The following is a 12,959-nucleotide window of genomic DNA, read 5'->3' on the forward strand; positions in this document are numbered from 1 at the left end:
ACTATTTGGGGGCGGGACTATTTGTTTTTCGATCAAAAGCAGACCTGTCATTATTTTTGCACTTACAAAATTACACAAATTACACAATCAATCTATAAAATGTACACAAAAATACCATTAAATTGCATGGTGTTGGCACTTTGTTAAGATTGTTCTTTGTTGTCAAAGACAGACAGACAGCTGGACATCTTTTCTTTGTTTATGCTTCAGCTTTCAAAAAAAAGAAGCTAATGGCTAAATTTCTCTGATACTCACAATGGATGTGACAATAGCTAAAGTGTTAAGAATCCCTTTGTAATGACACTAACTACATATTTTGTCCTGATTGTTCCATAAATGTCTCCTCTGGCTATCAAGGGCCCTTTTCCTCAGAAGAGCACCCAACAGCATGACCATTACCCATTCTCTTCACTGCGCCTGAAAACCAAAACAAATCAGAGAACATTCAGATGGAGACATACTTGAAAGATGAACCATTGATAGGTGAAGTGTAGCTACGCTTCCTGCAAGAGAGGGATAATCACGGTGCGCTAGATGAAGGTACTCAAAACAATAGTTAGTTCTCAGATTGGAGTTCAGCCTCCAGGGGGAGAAGACAGGCAGCATCCCTCCCCCACCAGTCTCTCAACATGCTTGGAAGTCTCTGAGCGGTTGAGGAGTTTCTCTCGACCACGTCTGCATTCCTCACAAGCTTCAGCTCCTGCCCTTCCGCTCCTCAGACATGCGAACATACCAACATGCAGCTATGTCTCCCCTGCGCCACTGAGGCCTTAGACTAAAAAAGGTACCACTGAGATTGAGCATCACCCCGTTTGAGTGAGGAGTGTTATTATTGGCCCTTCCTGCCTGTCGAGGCCTTCAGGTGGGGGATCAGATGTTGAGGAGCACAAGGCATCTCATACCCTGGATGGCTCCATTCGGCTGGAAAGGTCACGCATGCCATTTTTTTTACACCAACAGCATGCTGGTGCTGGACAAGTGCCCGATCGAGAACCTGCAAAACAAAAAAAAGGTTGCTTCCATTATAATCAACAAATTCGTTTACGTTTGAAAGACATTTAATCTGTTAAAATATGTTCTCAAAAGTCTCTATCCAGTTTGTTTTCCCTGTCCATCTAAAATAGAAGGACATTCTTTACAAGTATAAATAAATAGTTTGGGGTCAGTTTAAAGCAATACTTTTATTCAGCGTTAAATTGCTCAAAAAGTGACAGTAAGGTTCTTTTGAACTGTCTATTCATCAAAGAATTCTGAAAAAAAAAAATCCACAAAAATATTCAGCAGCACAACTGTTTTCAACATTGATAATAATAAGAATAATGTTGCTCAAGCACCAAATCATCATATATTAGAATGATTTCTGAAGGATCCTCTTACACTGAAGACTGGAGTAATGATCCTGAAAATTAATAAATTACCATTTAAAACATATTGACATAGAAAGCAGTTATTTTAAATGGTAATAATGCTACTGTATTTTTGATCAAATAAATGCAGCCCTGGTGATTACAAGAGACTTCTTTCAAAAACATTACAAATTCGTACCGACCCTAACTTTTTACCAATAAGATATTATTTCAGGACTCATAAAATGCCAACGCTATCTCACGACCAATTCGTATGAATTTGCATGACCTCACTCGCATGAATTTGTACGTTTTGTTTAAACCCCAGTAACGGGTAGGTTTAGGGGCGGGGTTTGAGGTAGGTCATTCGTACACTCAAAAAAATGATTGTAGCTGTTTGCTCAGTTTATTTAAATAAAATACAACACAACAACACAAATCTTTAGTTTTTCACTTAATTGCCATTTTACTCAAATGTATTACTTTAAATGAAATGAAATTTGTAAAATGTTAAGTTAACCTAAACCATTTGTGTTGGGACTACATGAATCATTTATGTTGCACTGACTGAAACTGAGCAGTGTATTTCTAGTTCCCAGCATGCTTTGCATAGGGATAGATAAGGAGAGTAAATGTTGAAATGAAGTGCTGTTTAACATGTTTTTTTTCTAGAAAAGGGAAAGACCTGTTCAAGTTTGGTGTTATATTTGACATTTAAAGGAACACGCCGACTCTTTGGGAGCTTATTCACCCTATCCCCCAGAGTTAGAAAAATCCATACATAGCATTCTCATCTCCGTGTGTGCCATAACTCTGTTTGACGCACCCACCGCTAGCCTAGCTTAGCACAAAGACTGGAGGTAAATGGTTCCAGCTAGCCTACCGCTAAATAAGTGACAAAATAACGCCAACATTTTCCTATTTACATGTTGTGATGTGTAGCCTATAGTTCGTACCATGGGTACGCAACTGTTCATTTTCTTAGTACACGCTGTAGCTATACACATCACAACAACATAGGAAAATGTTGGTGTTATTTAGTCACTTATTGAGCAGTTGGCTAGCTGGAGCCGCTGGAGGTGGGTGTGTCAGACAGAGTTATGCCACGCACGGAGATGAGACTGGTATGTATGGACTTCTCGAACTCTGGAGCGGTTCGTTTGTGGTGAGAACGTGATCCGACCTCGAACAGACCCAACTGCAAAAAGTACTGATCACTTTTGGACTAAACCAGCTGGGGTAGTCAGCTGTGCTGTGCATTATGGGTTGAGGAAGTGTTTGTTGACAGTTTGCACTTTAGCATGGCAGCTCGCGGACAAACTTGGAGTAGTGAGGAGGTGCGGAGCCTCATAGAAATTTGGTCATCATTAGGTCCCAACTTTCAAAACCTCACAAGAACAGCGCGATTTTCGTTTGAAGTGACGAGCGATGCGCGCTCGCCGTTTGCAGTGCATAAGAACGTTATTTGCAAGCGCTTCATTATATAAATGTATTGTTTGCATATTGTGGTGTATACAAACAGTGTAATAGATTTGGCCAGGGTCAAAACCAGCCAGTGCAGTCGCAGTTTAGGAAATACGCCATGGTCAATGAGTGATGTGGATGTTGTCATGTGACTGCATTTTGGTTCGCTTCAACTGGTTCGGACCAAAGCAATCAGTGTGGTGTGAAAAGGAACCAAAAAAGCTGAAAAATGCTACAATGTATAATTGTTTGCCCTTGGTTTGGACCAAATGAACCGAACTAGAGATGTAAAAGCACCCTGAGTTAAAGTCCCAAAAAGTCGGCGTGTTCCTTTAAAAGTTATCTTATGTTGTGTCAATTTTTGTGAAGTGTAGACCTTGTGGTTAGGCAATGCTGTTGAGCTATAACTGTGCTAATGCCAGTGATAAGAAATGTTTTACTTGCATGCTACAAATGTTACACTTAGCATGTGAGCAAGTGTTGTGTTGACTGTTAGTTTTTATAGAAATAAAGAAAATAAATTAGTTTGACAGTTCCCACACTCTAAATATGGTCATCAGTTCTACCTCTCTTTATCCTACTTTAGTTGGAATGACATGATTTTTTTAGTAGTTTTGACTAAAGGAATTTAAGTTTAAAATTTAAGATTACAACAAATCACTTCAAACCAATCAGATTTTTTGGGGAAAAACGTAATAAAATTTTGTGGAAAAGTTTTCCTTAATTTAATCAAGTTCTATCAACAGCTTGTTTTTGTATGAATTCATAAAAATTTGGCAACTCGTCAAATACATACGATTTAGGAAAAATCTTACGAATTCGTACAAGCGAGGTCATACAAATTTGTACGGATTAGCCACCTCGTAAAATATGTACGACTTGCCATGAGATTGGGTTGAAAATGCATTTAAATTTAGATTTGGCTATATTTACAAAAATCGTGTGTGCATTCATTGCTGTGAATTGTATTCAATACAATATATAAAACGTAGATGATTGCATCAAGAGCAAGCTGTGATATCGCTGAATGAAATTACTTTGGATGTTAAATATGTTAGACTCATAAACAGAGAATGCAGTGTACTTAGTTTATCTGAGGAAAGGTTGTAACGTGATTCGGCCGGTTCTGAGGTTCCATACAGGAAGAGAGAGTTAGTATGAGAAGTACTGCTAGATAACATAAAAGAGAATAATGGAGATGTGCGCAAGGTCTTTGAAAACTGCTGAAGGCCCGTGATAAAATGAAGGCACTCTTCCTTGTGATTTGAAATGTTCAGGAGGCAGAATTGAGAGGCGTTGTCTCTTCGCACATAATGCGCTGCGTGGAATGCGAAACCTGCAGTGATGATCCAGAAGAGATCTGCATCCACAAAAAGACATCATATCACTCAAAAGCGCTGCCCCCATGTTTATACCCAAGCACTTTCATCTCACTCCGCATGCATCATATCACCATGAGGAGAAAGAGGAGGAGGGCAGAGACTGGGAGCACTGATATGGGCTCTAACACCCCCCCCCCCCCCCCCCCCCCCCCCCACAATCTCTCTCGATCTCTTTTGCAAGTGCATCATAAAAATGGGGGTTTTGCTGGAGTAAATTAACAAGAGCCCTTGATATGCAGATCAGCGCCTATTAATCAAAGAAATGAGATTAGGATTTCAAATGGGGATGAAGAAAGCCTCCATTATCTTGCTGGAGTGTCATGTTTAATAACGTGGAACGGCTCTGTAATTCACAGGCACGGCAGGCCCGGGAGGAGACACCAACCCTCGGCAGGCCCCTGCTCTGCGTCAGGTGACCCTGGAAGCCGGCGCTGGGGTGAGGGGGAAACACTCGACATAGAGAGGGAGCGTGGAGGAGAGGGATAGAGATAGAAGGGAATCAAAAAAGCATGTTCCTACGGGAAAGTAAAGGCCCTGCTCATTTGGCTTTGATGTTAAAGTGTCTTGCCGTGCTCGGTGGGGCTGGGTCTACGCAGCACATAAATAATGGCTGGCTAAATGTGGAATCTGCTCACTCATGCAGCTGGAGAACTGACAGAACGGTCGGCGTGCGGGGCCTGAGGTGGACGCACGGGTTCATCCACATACAAAGAAATGTGCACTCGCACATCTGATTGCTCACACTGTTCAAAAGTTTGGGGATTTTAAAAGGAAATTAATACTTTTACAAAAACGTATGGGGAACATATATTCACTATTAACTACAACACTTGCCTCAATAAACTCCTAATTTACTGCTTATTAATAGTTAGTAAGGTAGTTTTTGTAGCATTTAAGTACGTATTGGGTCAAATTATGGGATGTAGAATAAGGTCATGCAGAATAAGGCATTAAAGGTGAACTATGTAAGATTTTTGCAGTAAAATATCCAAAAACCACTAGGCCAGTGTTATATATTTTGTTCAGTTGAGTACTTTGAATATCCCAAATGTTTCCAACTATTTGTAAATCGTGAGAAATTGCTATTTTAACCAAGGAAACGGGACGTGTGAGCTATGCGTTTGAGAGAGTCGCCTGTCGATTGCGTCATATCTGCGTTACCCTCCGTTACCGGTTTTATTCTTTTATTTAGCAGAAACGCTGTACTCTCACTGCAGTGTGAACAAGTGTCATAAGGGGCCGCCGAGAGAACGGCAGAGTAACGTCATCAACACACTCAGATATATCTAATACGATAAACAGAGTTGCGTTACCTCATACTCATGACTGGAAAAGTGGAAGTGGCGCCGGCGACTGTGTCATAATAAAAGTCCCGCTCTTCAATCGCTCCTGCGGCCTTGCTCAGCTCCACAACACTCGGTCCTGCTCTGCTTCATACTACAGTAATGTTAATAATCGCATCCATGAACATGATTTCTGCCCGAGTCCTATCCCGACTCTTTTCCACCGGCTGTGAGGTGAAGACCACATGTCCCAAGATTCTGTGCTCAAACGTGGCGTCATCAAACTACGCCTTTGTTTTGGACAGGCGACCTCTAGTTACATAGTGTAGCTTTAATGTGTGCTTTATAAGTACTAATAAACAGCCAATATCCTAGTAATATGCATGCTAATAAGAAACTAGTTAAGAGCGAGAATTGAACCCTAAAATAAAGTGTTACCTCAAAAACGTTCTATTTATCAAAGAATCCTGAAAAACAAATATCACGCTTTCCACAAAAATATTAAGCAACATTAGAAGAAATCCACCAAATCAGCATATTGGTAGGATTTCTGAATGAACATGGGACACTGAAAATTCAGCTTAGCCATCACAGGAATAAATTACATTTTATATATTCAAATATAAAACTTTGAAGTTTTAGATGAAACATTTTCTGTGTAAAACCCAAAGCAAAACTCAGTAAAGTGTGTTACAATTAGCCCTGCTCTGGGCTATGCTAAGCTCTTAAACACGGCTTTAAACACTGAGTTATCTCACTGCCCTACGCACAATTGATTTTGACAATCTTTTCGCCATTGGGAAAAACACATAACTCACTGATGACTGCGGGCCTGCACTCCTCAGCTCTTTGGGAACCACAGAAATTATGCTAGCATTAATGTTTAATACTGCCAGGGACTCAGGAGATGCACATGTGAGCAAGGTCCTTTGTCTTTGTGTCAAGCGGAATGTGCTTCGATGCAAGGCAAAAATCATTTCAAATGGAGGACAAGGAGAGAGAGAGAGAGAGAGCTTTCCCTTGGTCACCTCATGGTGAATAATGCAGAAAGGGGGGAGAGATAACGACTGGGCCTGCACAAACAGGCCAGGCCTTAGTAAGGCCAGGCCCACTGAGAGCTGACCCACACAATTTCCTTACATCTGCTTAATGTACTGAAAACAACATTTCGCAGTCTTAGAACTGCAATTATTAAGATGTATGTGTGCTTACCACATGTAATCAGATAAGTGTGGCAGCAGGTCTTAAAGGGACAGTGCACCAAATAACTAGGTTACCAATAACAAAGTCATTATTTACAGGCTATGATTTACTTTCTTCTGTGGATCACAAAGAGATCATTTCGAATCATAATATAGATCTTTAACATCCCTGCTGAAAACAGAAACACAGCTGATATAGGGGAGAGCGAGGCACAACCTAACGCTTAAAGGGTTACTTCAGCGATTTAGCATTATGCTTTGGATCAGTAGAAACCCGGTAGTATATTCGAATTATGGTACTTTCCCCCCTCATATCCCCCTGAGACGAGAGAATTATGCATTTTATTTCTGGAAAAAATCCTCTGATGACCCAAATATCATCATTTTGCGTCATCTGAGGATTTTTGCCCAGAGGCTAGAGACTACACCCAATAGAAGGAGCTGTTCCGCAGGTTTTCAACCCGCCCACAGGGGAGGGATCTCACTCACAGAATGTAAATGCGCACGGCAGCGGCCGCTCGGCTCGGGCATTCATAACGGAGCGGTGCGGAGCAAAGTGAGTGTTTCAACTTTTCAATGAATTCCTATGTGTTACAGGACCAGTGAGAGTGCCCCTGATTACCACCTGAGGGCACTCCACCCCAGACTGTCACTCCATCAAGGACTACATCTCCCATAATCCTTTGCCAAAGTGAACTTTCTGGGAAAAGTTTGCTCCGGCTGGTAAACCGGCAGGTACCTGGATGTTTTTTGTTTTGTGATGGTTGTTCTTGAGTCCCTTGTTTGTCCTGAGCAGTTAAACTGCCCGATGCTCTTCAGAAAAATCCTCCAAGTCCTGCAAATCCTTCAGTTTTTCAGCCTCTTTTGCATAATTGAACCCTCTCCAGCAGGGACTGTATGATTTTGAGATCCATCTTTTCACATCGAGGACAATTAAGGGACTCAAACACAACTATTAAAAAAGGTTGAAACATTCACTGATGCTCCAGAAGGAAACGCGGTGCATTGAGAGCTGGGGGGTGAAAACTTTTGAACAGGATAATGATGTCCAATTTTTTCTTATTTTGTTTAAATATAATTTTTTTCTCATTTAGTACTGCCCTTCAGAAGCAACAGAAGATACTTGCATGTTTCACGGAAGACAAATGAAGTACGATTTACCTTCAAATTGTTACAGTACACAGGAGGCAGACACAGACGTAACTGGTAATGGTAGTTTATTAGACCACAGTAGAGCAGATGTTATGACACAGGTGAGTGAACTGGTTGTTGGTAGACTTAGAGGTGAAATGAGAGAGAGAGTTACTGTCCTTTGTTTTGTAGATGGATGGACGGTGGAGCCTGGAGATCGCTGGAGAACTGAGGGACGGACTGGAACACACCCACACAGCAGTGAGGAAAACAGAAGGAAGGAGATACGCTGGAGACAAGTAAGTGTAGCGAAGTCCTTGAGGTAAGCATAGCCTTGCGTATATGCGAACGAGAACGGACACGGAGTGCTGTGTGAGTGTGCTTCTTATAGTGCTGGTGATGAGTGCCATGATGAGGTGCAGGTGATGGTGATCAGTACTCTGGGGATGGAGTGCGCTGTGATTGGTGGAGGGTGGAACCTGACGTGTCTGTGTCTGAGAATGGGCCGAATGATTAGAAGCTGATAAAAGAGCAACTTTGACTGAAATAACCACTCGTTACAACCGAGGTATGCAGCAAAGCATTTGTGAAGCCACAACACGCACAACCTTGAGGCGGATGGGCTACAACAGCAGAAGACCCCACCGGGTACCACTCATCTCCACTACAAATAGGAAAAAGAGGCTACAATTTGCACGAGCTCACCAAAATTGGACAGTTGAAGACACCCATCCTCTGATGGCTACTTCCAGCAGGATAATGCACCATGTCACAAAGCTCGAATAATTTCTGGTTAATTGGTTTCTTGAACATGACAATGAGTTCACTGTACTAAAATGGCCCTCACAGTCACCAGATCTCAACCCAATAGAGCATCTTTGGGATGAGGTGGAACGGGAATCTCCATCAACTGCAAGATGTTATCCTATCAATATGGGCCAACATTTCTAAAGAATGCTTTCAGAACCTTGTTGAATCAATGCCACGTAGAATTAAGGCAGTTCTGAAGGCGAAAGGGGGTCAAACACAGTATTAGTATGGTGTTCCTAAAAATCCTTTAGGTGAGTGTATCCACGTCACCTAAGAGCGCTTGGGTTGAATTCGTTCTAATCCTAAATGGAGAACTTGTTCGTATATGCATTCACCTTTACTATTTCTCTCAAAAATGATGATTGTGTTGGTAAGTACTCTGTGTATCCTTAAATTCTTGTTATTTTGGCAACATTAGGCACAAAAGTTATTCATCACATTAACCTATGAGCAAAGATCAATTTGGAATAACTTTTGGAATGACAATGATGACCTCAAGCCTAGAACAAGAGGGAAATAATTAGTTGCACATGATTTCCGCTGCCTGAAAAAGCATGGCATCAGATAGGACAAAACTGTCTGTGAATCAAAAAACAGTCAAGACAGAGAATCAGTGTCCTTATCAAAAGACCCCAGGACAGCCATGGGCTGTGTAGTATGAGCACATCATTATGCAATACCTGCATTTTGATCTTTTGCACAAACTTGTGGTATACTTAAGAGAGATGACTCATCCACAGATCACCGCTTCCTTTCCAAAATCATGGATGGCATGGTCATATTGCATTCATTGTCTCAGCATTCGTTTTTTCAATGGTTTCTCTAGTGGTCTAATTTGTACCCTAATGTACGTAACATTCCTGTTTCTTCCTTAATAAAGCACTATAAAATAACCTCCCCTGTGAGAAATGAGCAAATGAAACTGAGCAGATGTTGACAAACTGATCTGTAATGTATACATTGAACAGATACTGTATATAACTTGTATTCTAAATGAAGAACTGCACAATAGGTCAATTTCAGCATATGCTGAAAATGGTAAAATACAAGATAAATAAACGGGTGTTCCCATGGTATTGTTGATAGGACGAAATACTTTGTCTAATAAAATTGTAAGCGATAATATCAGTGAACTCTTTTTGCTGCATTGTGTCATGAATAGTTTCCATAATTGTCTGTACCATTCCTACAGCAATGTTTCAATCCTGTGGATCAATATAGTATATGATTTCATAACTGTTCCATGTAACAGTAGGTCTACTTTTTGTAAGGATCGTCTATGATTGTAATTAACAATAAAAGTGACAATTATGTCACTGTCATACACCAATCAGGCATAATATTGTGTTGGTCCCCCTTTTGCTGCCAAAACAGCCCTGACCCGTCGAGGCATGGACTCCACTAGACCCCTGAAGGTGTGCTGCGGTATCTGGCACCAAGATGTTAGCAGCAGATCCTTTAAGTCCTGTGAGTTGCGAGGTGGGGCCGCCATGGATCGGACTTGTTTGTTCAGCACATCCCACAGATGCTCGATTGGATTGAGATCTGGGGAATTGGGAGCCCAAGTCAACACCTCAAACTCGTTGTTGTGCTCCTCAAACCATTACTGAAGCATTTTTGCATTGTGGCAGGGCGCATTATCTGCTGAAAGAGACCACAGCCACCAGGGAATCCCGTTTCCATGAAAGGGTGTACGTGTCAAAGTAACATCCACATGGATAGCAGGACCCAAGGTTTCCCAGCAGAACATAGCCCAAAGCATCACACTGCCTCAGCTTACCTTTTGGTGCATTCTGGTGCCATGTGTTCCCCAGATAAGCACCTGATGTAAAAGAAAATGTGATTCATCAGACCAGGCCACCTTCTTCCATTGCTCCAGAGACCAGTTCTGATGCTTTGCCAGCATTAACTTCTTGAGCAATTTGAGCTAGAGTAGCTCATCTGTTTGATCGGACCACATAGGCAGGCCTTCGCTCCCCTTATGCATCACTGAGCCTTGGCCGCCCATGACCCTGTCGCCGGTTCACCACTGTTCCTTCCTTGGACCACTTTTGACAGATACTGACCACTGCAGACTGAGAAAACCCCACAAGAGCTGCAGTTTTGAAGATGCTCTGACCCAGTGGTCTAGCCATCACAATTTGGCCCTTGTCAAACTCTCTCAAATCCTTACGCTTGCCCATTTTTCCTGCTTCTAACACATCGACTTTGAGGATAAAATGTTCACTTGCTGCCTAATATATCCCACCCGCTAACAGGTGCCGTGATGAAGAGATCATCAGTGTTGTTCACTTCATCTGTCAGTGGTCATAATGTTTTTAATATTTCCTATAGTCTATAGTCTGCTTTCTTTAGATAAAGAGCACTTAAACAACAACATTTATCAACAGCATCCCATACGTTTGTGTGTCTGTAGGTCAGGATGCTTCCTCTCCACCGTTTCCATAAAACCCTCCTACTACTATTCTTAGCAGATCTTCCTGCTGTCCGAAATGAAATACAGTAACATCAGCGTGATGTCCCTACATTAGCCCTCAACCTCGCTGACACCGCGTCCGCCAGACCACTCTGATCATGCAGTGGCTGTGACCGCTGCTGGAGTTTCTCAATCTGAGTGTGTCAGGGGCTGAGGTTTGCTAACCTTCTTGTTAACCCTCTTTGTGTGACAAAACCGTGCCGAACCTAAAGCATCATCATCATCATCAGCATTTCATTTGCTGGTACTCAGGGCATGTGTGATTACTGACCGGCAGCAGTGAGGAGGTCTCAGCCCCTCTCTGAGTGATTACTAATTACAGTTCAGACCGAGAGGGCGGCTGCTAGTGGAGACCGACCCCAGCCAGAACACCACGGCACATTAAAAGTTCACTGCGGTTTATATGTGGTGTGAAAGCAGACGAATAATGGAGGTGTTGAGTTTGTAGCCCTAACACCTGGTTACAATAAGTTTATACATAGTAGTTAGATGTATCAGTAAAATAAGGTCCTTGGTAAAATTTTTTTTTTGAAGAAGTTCACATTTTGCTCAACAACATCAATTACACACGAGGACTGCTACATTACAGTTCATGCGTGTAAATCTAAATTGAATTGGCAACACTCCACAGGGAATTGAATTGGAAGAAGAATTTACTTTAAAGAAATTCAACACAGGTGATGCATTCTGGGAAATTGAGTGTTCTTTAATAAATATATAAACTAAACACACATTTCATCTATCTGAAACAGGAAAATGTGTATGAAAAAATGTGCGACTGCCAAATGGAAAACAAAAGAAATCCGAGGGAGGGAGGGAGGGAGGTGAATAGATTCCTCAGCTTCTTTTCATCTTTACAAGCACTTCTATTTCTGTCAACCTGCATGAGACATTCACTTCTTGCTCTTTATATGCCTTAACAAAGAGAGGCAAAGGAAAGAATGGACGTGACGTAAAGTGACAGCGACATTAAAGGATGGCCTTCATCTGGCATCTTGCAGGGAAAGTGACATTTAGAGGTGCACCCTGAGAACTGCCTTACTGCACTGGCCTATGGAATGCAAGAAGAGTGGCCATTTTACATCACGTCGATGGCACTGTGGGGAACGTAAACTTCAACAGGTGAAATGCAACCTGGGCACATTCTGTCAGATGACTGACATGTTGGAGAGGAGCTTGCGCTGCTTTTATTTCAATGAGAGCTTTCACATATTCATGAGGATGCAATGAATGCATTAAAGCTGGACCCGAGGCCCAAACATATGCCTGTTCTGTGAAAATATATTGCTCACAAACAAAATTGTATTTTTTGAGCTATCAGTAGAACATTTAATAAAACTGCATTACATTTAAGAGGTCATTTGGAAGAGCACAGCAATTTTAGCTGTCTATAATGTCTACTTTTATTCAGGAGTCTAGAATGTTCTAGTGCAGAATAGTCTGCAATTCCATGCCATTACCTTCCCCTGTAATGAAAGGACATTTTCACTGTTTTGACACATGTCACTCAGGTGACAGGGTGCTGCCCAGTATTTTTGGAGTAGGCCTACACTTGCTATTCAGAGCTGGCAGGAACAATTTTTCAGGAGAAATCTTCTTGCCACACCATTTTTATTTCAGCGTGATAAGCACGCTTGTGTACCATTCAGAATTCATTTGAAATGCCTTTTAAATTAAACAAAACCCAATTTGAACTAAGATGGCAAATACAATGCAGAATTGCAATTTGATTTAAATGTAAATCAGCAAAATTAAAATGAATTTAAATCCAAAGAATAGATAGATGATAGATAGATAACATAAATAGACAGATGATAGATAACATAGATATAGATAGATAATAACATAAATAGATAGATAGATGA

The sequence above is a fragment of the Gobio gobio genome (genome assembly GCF_949357685.1).
Source record: "Gobio gobio genome assembly, chromosome: 6".
NCBI lineage: Eukaryota > Metazoa > Chordata > Actinopteri > Cypriniformes > Gobionidae > Gobio > Gobio gobio.